The sequence below is a fragment of the Macaca thibetana genome, chromosome 7 (genome assembly GCF_024542745.1).
Source record: "Macaca thibetana thibetana isolate TM-01 chromosome 7, ASM2454274v1, whole genome shotgun sequence".
Lineage (NCBI taxonomy): Eukaryota > Metazoa > Chordata > Mammalia > Primates > Cercopithecidae > Macaca > Macaca thibetana.
This window is the reverse complement of record NC_065584.1, coordinates 31,004,642-31,012,998: the sequence shown is the minus strand read 5'-3', so window position 1 is coordinate 31,012,998 and position 8,357 is coordinate 31,004,642. Positions and strand designations below refer to the sequence as shown.

General features: G+C 46.4%; 1 long non-coding RNA gene across 4 annotated transcripts; it reads right to left on the bottom strand.

Moving 5' to 3' along the window:
* Positions 1-337: 337 nt before the first annotated feature.
* Positions 338-1,520, bottom strand: LOC126959592 (uncharacterized). Of its 4 annotated transcripts, none has more exons than XR_007727570.1 (3): positions 1,460-1,520; positions 1,020-1,151; positions 338-360 (listed from the first exon to the last, which is right to left on the bottom strand). It is a non-coding gene; the product is annotated as an uncharacterized LOC126959592 (long non-coding RNA). The 4 variants fall into 4 exon arrangements; XR_007727568.1 differs by having other exon boundaries at positions 359-404; XR_007727569.1 differs by lacking the exon at positions 338-360 and adding an exon at positions 646-668.
* Between the last annotated feature and the right edge of the window lie 6,837 nt (positions 1,521-8,357).

The following is an 8,357-nucleotide window of genomic DNA, read 5'->3' as shown; positions in this document are numbered from 1 at the left end:
GAACACACACCTCTCTGAAACAGGATCCCTTCTGACAGTACAGGAATGCACACCTCTCTGAAACAAGATCCCTTCCTGACAGTACAGGAACACACACCTCTCTGAAACAGGATCCCTTCTGACAGTACAGGAATGCACACCTCTCTGAAACAAGATCCCTTCCTGACAGTACAGGAACTCACACCTCTCTGAAACAGGATCCCTTCCTGACAGTACAGGAATGCACACCTCTCTGAAACAGGATCCCTTCTTGACAGCAGAGGAACACACACCTCTCTGAAACAAGATCCCTTCCTGACAGTACAGGAACTCACACCTCTCTGAAACAGGATCCCTTCCTGACAGCAGAGGAACACACACCTCTCTGAAACAAGATCCCTTCCTGACAGCAGAGGAACACACACCTCTCTGAAACAGGATCCCTTCCTGACAGCAGAGGAACACACACCTCTCTGAAACAGGATCCCTTCCTGACAGTACAGGAACTCACACCTCTCTGAAACAGGATCCCTTCCTGACTGTACAGGAATGCACACCTCCCTGAAACAGGATCCCTTCTTGACAGCAGAGGAACACACACCTCTCTGAAACAAGATCCCTTCCTGACAGTACAGGAACTCACACCTCTCTGAAACAGGATCCCTTCCTGACAGCAGAGGAACACACACCTCTCTGAAACAAGATCCCTTCCTGACAGCAGAGGAACACACACCTCTCTGAAACAGGATCCCTTCCTGACAGTACAGGAACACACACCTCTCTGAAACAGGATCCCTTCCTGACAGTACAGGAACTCACACCCCTCTGAAACAGGATCCCTTCCTGACTGTACAGGAACACACACCTCTCTGAAACAGGATCCCTTCCTGACTGTACAGGAACACACACCCCTCTGAAACAGATCCCTTCCTGACTGTACAGGAACTCACACCTCTCTGAAACAAGATCCCTTCCTGACAGTACAGGAACTCACACCTCTCTGAAACAGGATCCCTTCCTGACAGTACAGGAACTCACACCCCTCTGAAACAGGATCCCTTCCTGACTGTACAGGAACTCACACCTCTCTGAAACAGGATCCCTTCCTGACTGTACAGGAACTCACACCTCTCTGAAACAGGATCCCTTCCTGACTGTACAGGAACTCACACCTCTCTGAAACAGGATCCCTTCCTGACTGTACAGGAACTCACACCTCTCTGAAACAGGATCCCTTCCTGACTGTACAGGAACTCACACCTCTCTGAAACAGGATCCCTTCCTGACTGTACAGGAACTCACACCTCTCTGAAACAGAATCCCTTCCTGACAGTACAGGAACTCACACCTCTCTGAAACAGGATCCCTTCCTGACTGTACAGGAACTCACACCTCTGTGAAACAGGATCCCTTCCTGACAGTACAGGAACTCACACCTCTCTGAAACAGGATCCCTTCCTGACAGTACAGGAACTCACACCCCTCTGAAACAGGATCCCTTCCTGACTGTACAGGAACTCACACCTCTCTGAAACAGGATCCCTTCCTGACTGTACAGGAACTCACACCTCTCTGAAACAGAATCCCTTCCTGACAGTACAGGAACTCACACCTCTCTGAAACAGGATCCCTTCCTGACTGTACAGGAACTCACACCTCTCTGAAACAGGATCCCTTCCTGACAGTACAGGAACTCACACCTCTCTGAAACAGGATCCCTTCCTGACAGTACAGGAACTCACACCTCTCTGAAACAGGATCCCTTCCTGACAGTACAGGAACTCACACCTCTCTGAAACAGGATCCCTTCCTGACAGTACAGGAATGCACACCTCTCTGAAACAGGAGCAACTGGAAAAGATTGCCACCAAATCCCCACAGGAAGAAAATTAAATTGTCATCAGACTTTTCAACAGCAATGCTTTGTGCAAAAAAAAAAAAAAAAAATTAAACAATAAATTAAAGCTATTCCAGGAAAGAAGTGAATGAAGGATTTTATATCCACACAAATTGAGTCAAGCACAAAGGTTGCAGACAAACTTTTGAACATGTAAGAAATCCTTACAAATCTCTCCTGAGGAATACACTAAAAATTAACTAAGACAATCGAAATGAGTCGAGTGACGTCAATTAATACTGGTGCTGAGGCTGGGTGCAGTGGCACACATCTGTAATCCCAGCACTTTGGGAGGCTGAGGCAGGCGGATGACCTGAGGTCAGGAGTTAGAGACCAGCCTGGCCAACATGGTGAAACGCTGTCTCTCCTAAGAATACAAAAATTAGCCAGGCGTGGTGGCAGAGACCTGTAATCTCAGCTACTCAGGAGGCTGAGGCAGAAGAATCGCTTGAACCTGGAAGGCGGAGGTTGCAGTGAGCAGATATCTCGCCACTGCACACTCCAGCCTGGGCTACAGGGCCAGACTCTGTCAAAAAAAAAAAAGACTAGTGCTGAGTATTGCATATATACATGTATTTAATACATAAAGATCTGCTTAATATACAAATGTGTTTTTGTGCTTACTTAAATATTAAAAATACAGTCAAATGACAAGGAGGGAGAATGTGAAGAGTATTTGAAAACCAATGTAAGCGTGCTTATTGCCTTAGAGGCATTAATCAATAGTAAAGGATACTGCAAGGAATGAACAGCAGGTGACTCTGCCACTTCCTAATGTGTGACCATGGACATGCGACTTTTCCTCTCGTATACTCAGTTATTCCAGCTGTAAGATGGAGAGAATAAGATCTTCTGTGCCTAGCCTGTGGGGTATGAAAACCTGATCAGGACTCTATAAACATCAGGTTTTATTTTGCTGAGACCTGGGAAAAAGTATCCTATTTTAGAGCAGAAGAGACTGGAGGTTTTAGCCAAGGCATGTGAGCAGGAGAAGGCGAAGGGAAAGCCGAACTCCTCAAGCCTTTTGCTGCTTCTTAGGAAGAGGTCAGCCCTGAATGCTCCCTGGCCTGGGCTGTGAAGGAGGCAACCAGGCAGCACAGAAATACAGAAATACAGGGGACACGTTAGGGAAGCGAGCCCCCCGGGACTCTCAAAGCAAACGTGCTGCTCCAGAAAGGCAGGGAACAAGGCGAGCTAAGGGGCAAGAAAGGGACACAAGAAAGGCAAAGTCAGAAGGTGGGAGGCCCAGCTAGTGGGCATCACACCAGAAACTGGAAAAGCATGGCTGGAAGGGAAAAAATCAAACAGGAAGTAGTCATTTGCTGGGGGGCCATACATAGGAGTTGCAGGGTCACGGAGCCCCCATTGAGACAAACGCAGCTTTGTGCTGATTTCCTAGAGCCACCCTGCCTCCTCCCCAGGCAGGAGGGGACATATGACCCTCCTATGCACCAGCCAAGCCACGTTTGCCAGGTGCACACCCAAGAAAGGTTGGAAGCTGGATCCCCACCCTCAGGGGCCCAGCGTACTCTGTGAACCTCTGAGGCTGAGCTGGTCTCTGACACTTGGTCAAATAAAGTTCGCCCACGGTCCCATCACTGCCACTGTGTCCCTGATTCCCTCTCCAAGGAACCTTGCTCTCCATTTGTCAATTTTAAGTGATAATTTCTATTCAATCTGATACATATTATAAGAATATAAACAAATGCCTCTCCCCCTATCAGCCCCATAATCACTTTCTTTTATAGCTATCATTTATTACAGGACGACAGATGGCCAGTTTGCAGAATTCCAAAGAGGCTCCCCGCCGGCCAGTCACCTGGGAACACGGGCGCATTTACATTTCTCCAAAACAGATGGGAAAGGGAGGGGGAAGGAGGCAGATTCCTGTCAAAACTTTGGCGCTTTCCAAAATGTGTTTCTTCTGCCTCTCCCTCTATCCCTCTGCCTTTCTCACAGATGGCACCTTTCCCTTCTCGCCCCTTTCCAAACCTCCCCATGCCCTCCCATTCGTCTATTTCCCATTAGCGGCAACTGAAACCGCCAATATGGCGGCCTCGATGGCTGGAGGCTCCCAAGATCTTGGCAGGTCACCTTCTGGGGAGTTTTAGGGCCTGCTGTCCGCTACTCCAGCCTACCCTCGTGGCTTGTTATTTGGAATTGGGACTGAGGTAAGAGACCAGGGAAGCATGAGAAGTGAGTGGCTTCAGAGGACAGATGCTGGAGCCTGTCTTTTTCACAAAACTACAGAGCAGCAGCTCTCAGTCCTGACACCATGCAAGATCCCTTGAAGGCCTTTTTAAAAACATTGATACCCCACCCAGAACGATTAAATCAGAAAGTCTGAGGGTGGGGCCTCGCAAGTTGTGCAGCTATGGTTAAGACTCCATTGCTGCAGAGCCAAAGCAAAAGGAGATTGTGAGAAGGCAAAAAATTAAGAAGCCATAGAGAGGAGAGACTACTGTGTGCCAGGCATTGCAAGAGTTGCAAAGGTAGAACTCGATGATATATATAGTCCCTGTTCTTGGCCCAGCGGAGCGAATGCAAATCAACCGACCGTTGCAGTCGAGAATGGGAGGAGCTGAGAAGGAGCTCTGCCGGCTGAGATGGGGCCTCAGGGACATCTTCCTACAAGAATATGGCATCCAGAGCGAAGAATATGAGGAAATATGAGAATATCGATATGACCCCAATGTAAGGAATAATTTCTTAAGACACAGGAGTGGAACCCATAAAGAAAATGACTGCTATATTTGCCTCCATTAAAATCAAGATCTTTTGTTCCCCAAAATATACCACAGGGAGAAAGAGAAGACAAGCCACAAACTAGAAGATATTCCTAACAAGGGCAACTAATAGAGGATTGATATCCAGAATACATAAAGAAGGTCTATGAATCAGGAGGAAAAAAAAAAAAACCCAGTAAAACAATTGGCCAAAGGACATGAAAAAGAAACACATTAAAGGAAACATGATAAGCGTAAGAGAAAAAAAAAATCAACAAAACGCAAATTACAACCAGAAGGAGATGCCATTTCACATACATGAAATAGGAAAAAACTTAAGTCCGACAACATAAAATATTATGAGGATATTGATGCTGGCAGATGTATAAATTGGTATAATGACTTTGGAAAAGCCATTCCGTGATATCTGCTAAGGCTGAACACACACACACTTTACTATCCAGTGCTTTTACTCACTACATATGGAAAAGAAACTTGCATATGTGCCCAGAGATGCACACAATGGGAATCTTCATAGCAACATTGATCATAATAGCAAAAACTGGAAATCCAAATGTCTATCAGCAACAACATGGATAAATAAATGTGGCTATAATCATACAATGGAAACCATGCAACTATACCTCCAAACAAACAATAGCTACATACATCAGTGTAGATAAAACTCAAAAGCATAAGGTTGAGTAAAAACAGCAAATTATGAAAAAATACAATGAATAGGGTGTTACTTATATAGAGTTTGAAAACATGCATGACTAATATATTGTTCTGGGATGCATACATATGTGATAAAATTGTAAATAAAATCCGGGAATGATTATATTAGTCCGTTCTTGCGTTGCTATAAAGAAATACCTGAGACTGGGTAATTTATAAAGAAAAAAGGTTGAATTGGCCCACAGTTCCACAGGCTGTACAGGAAGCATGATGTTGGCATCTGCTTGGCTTCTGGGGAGGCCTCAGGAAGTTTTCAATTGTGGCGGAAGGCAAAGAGGAAACGGGCATATCTTACATGGCTGGAGGAGGAGGAGCGGAGGGAGAGAGAGAAGGGGGAGGTGTCACATACTTTTAAACAACCAAATCTAACAAGAACTCATTCACTATCGTGAGAACAGCACCAAGGGGAAAATCTGTCCCCAGGATCCAGTTACCTTCCACCAGGCCCCACCTCCAACACTGGGGATTACAATTTCAATGAGATTTGGGCAGGGACACAGATCCAAACCATATCAATGATTAAGACAAACATCCACAAGGTGGGGATGCTCAGATGACATCAGGAATGTCACATACACAGGTAGGGATGGGAGGTGTTTTTAATGGTAATAGTGATTCTATTTCTTAAGCCAAGTAGTAGATACACATGTGTTCATTTTATTATTTTATTATTATTCTTTAAACACTTTTATATGTACATTTTATAAGAAAAAATACATATACACATATATTTTTTGAGATGGAGTCTCACTCTGTCACCCAGGCTGCAGTGCAGTGGTACCATCTCAGCTCACTGCAACCTCTACCTCCTGGGTTCAAGCAATTCTCCTGCCTCAGTCTCCTGAGTAGCTGGGATTACAGGTGCACGCCACCACACCCAGCTAATTTTGCTAATTTTTGTATTTTTTGTAGAGAAGAGGTTTCATTACGTTGACCAGGCTGGTCCCGAACTCCTAGCCTCAAGTGATCCACCTGCCTCGGCCTCCTAAAGTGCTGGGATTACAGGTGTGAGCCACCATGCCTGGCCAAATAAATGCTATTCTTTATCTCACAATTTATCCAAGAAAGTAGCACAATTTGACCTATTTTTTTTTCCTCCATAGGAAACATCCATCCTTCGTTAGCCCATTGAAGTAACTTAACAGACTCATATCAAACACTGAGGATACACTGTGGTCAATTTCTAGCTGAGAGGCGGGGCTCTGGGGCGTGGAAGTGGCCCATGCCCTGCAAGTCCCTCTAGCCCATCTATGCCTCAGCCAGAGGGTAAGTAAGCACCTGTCCTCAGAAAATGCCTGACCTAGGTGTCTTAGGAGACTCAATGGCCAGACCCTGCCCTAAGCACATTACTCTTTAATGATGAGGCAGGACAAATGACCCACCAAAATCACCAAGTAAACAGCACTGAGTGACAAACGCAAAGTACTCTGCTCTGTGTGTGTGTTGGTCTGGAAGCTGAAAGAAGTCCTGGGATCATGATGGGCACTACAGAGAATACCCTTATTTCTCTGGGTGGGCAGAATGGACCAGGTCTACCCTTTTATTTTTGAGATGGAGTTTCACTCTTGTCGCCCAGACTGGAGTGCAATGGTGCGATCTTGACTCACTGCAACCTCCACCTCCAGGGTTCAAGTGATTCTCCTGCTTCAGCCTCCAGAGTAGCTGGGATTACAGGTGTGTACCACCATGCCCAGCTAATTTTTGCATTTTTAGTAGAGACGGGGTTTCACCATATTGGCCAGGCTTGAACTCCTGACCTCAGGTCATGCCTTGGCCTCCCATAGTGCTGGGATTACAGGCCTGAGCCCCTGCGCAAGGCCAGAACTACCCTTAAGTTCCCTTCCAACTCTGAAATTTTTAATCCTATGTATATTTGGGGCTAAGTACCACAAATATATATTTAGAAGATTGTTTACACCTAAGATGACAGTTTTGTTCTTAACCTGATTGCATGCCTATGTGCATGACTTTACACAGAAATTAAGCAAAGCCAACATGCCCTCATCTGTTCTCTTCTGAGATGATACTGGCCAGGACTAGAACTCTGGCCTTGATGTTAGCATCTGGGCAAAGGAGAAATTGATGCGGGTGGCAGCGTTTGAGGGGATGTGAAGTAACAAAGGTTTCAAGAGATGATCTGTGTGTGAAGGGAAGTGTGTAAGGAAAATGGGATGTGGGTGTCCTTGCTGATGTTAGGGTTACCAGCGAGAGTGCAGTGCTTGATAAAGAGGAACCTCCCACTGAAGATTCCTCTCATAAACAGGACTGTGATCCACTGGTCACCAAAGGAGTCTTTCAAGAGAGGAGGCTGGGTCTTGAGGGAGGTGATTCCTGCTGAGGAGGCCAGGCCAGAGCTGACTAGGAAAGGACTAGCTTGAAAGCAACAGTGAGGATGCATGGGCAGCTGGAGCAGGTGCAATGCAAAGGTGGTAGGTCTGAGAGCTGCACAGCGTGGGCCTCTCCTGGACATGGCCTTGGCTGTGTTCACCACCATGCACTTGCCTCACAGCTTGGCAGGTGGTAAGTGTCTCCCAGGCAGGAATTGAATGAATGAAACCATGATAACAGTTACCATACATAGCATAGAGAGTGCCGTCTCAGGCACTGCACGAAGTCCTCTGCACACATTGTGCCACCCTTGCCATGGCACTGTTTCTATAGCCATGTCTCCCAGGAGGCTGCTGAGGCACACAGTGTGGACTGTGATGGAGGTGGGTGTGACCCTGAGGTCTGATTCTAGACTTCTCACTTGCTCACCCCTCTCTGCTTTGGTTGGAACTTCCATAACGACTCCAGAGAGTCACTGTTAAATGAGAACATATTTTATGATCATCTGATAGATGAAAACCCGAGGTGCAAAGTGAGTGACCACTATGACCACATAGCTAGTTAGTGACAGAGAGGAGAACTGCCCACAAGATTTTTCCACCTCTCTCTTCTTGTTCCATTGGGTTACTGGGTGGGGAGACAAGCCGGGGGGCTAAGGCATCTGGCCGGCAAGCTTGGAGATGCCTCAC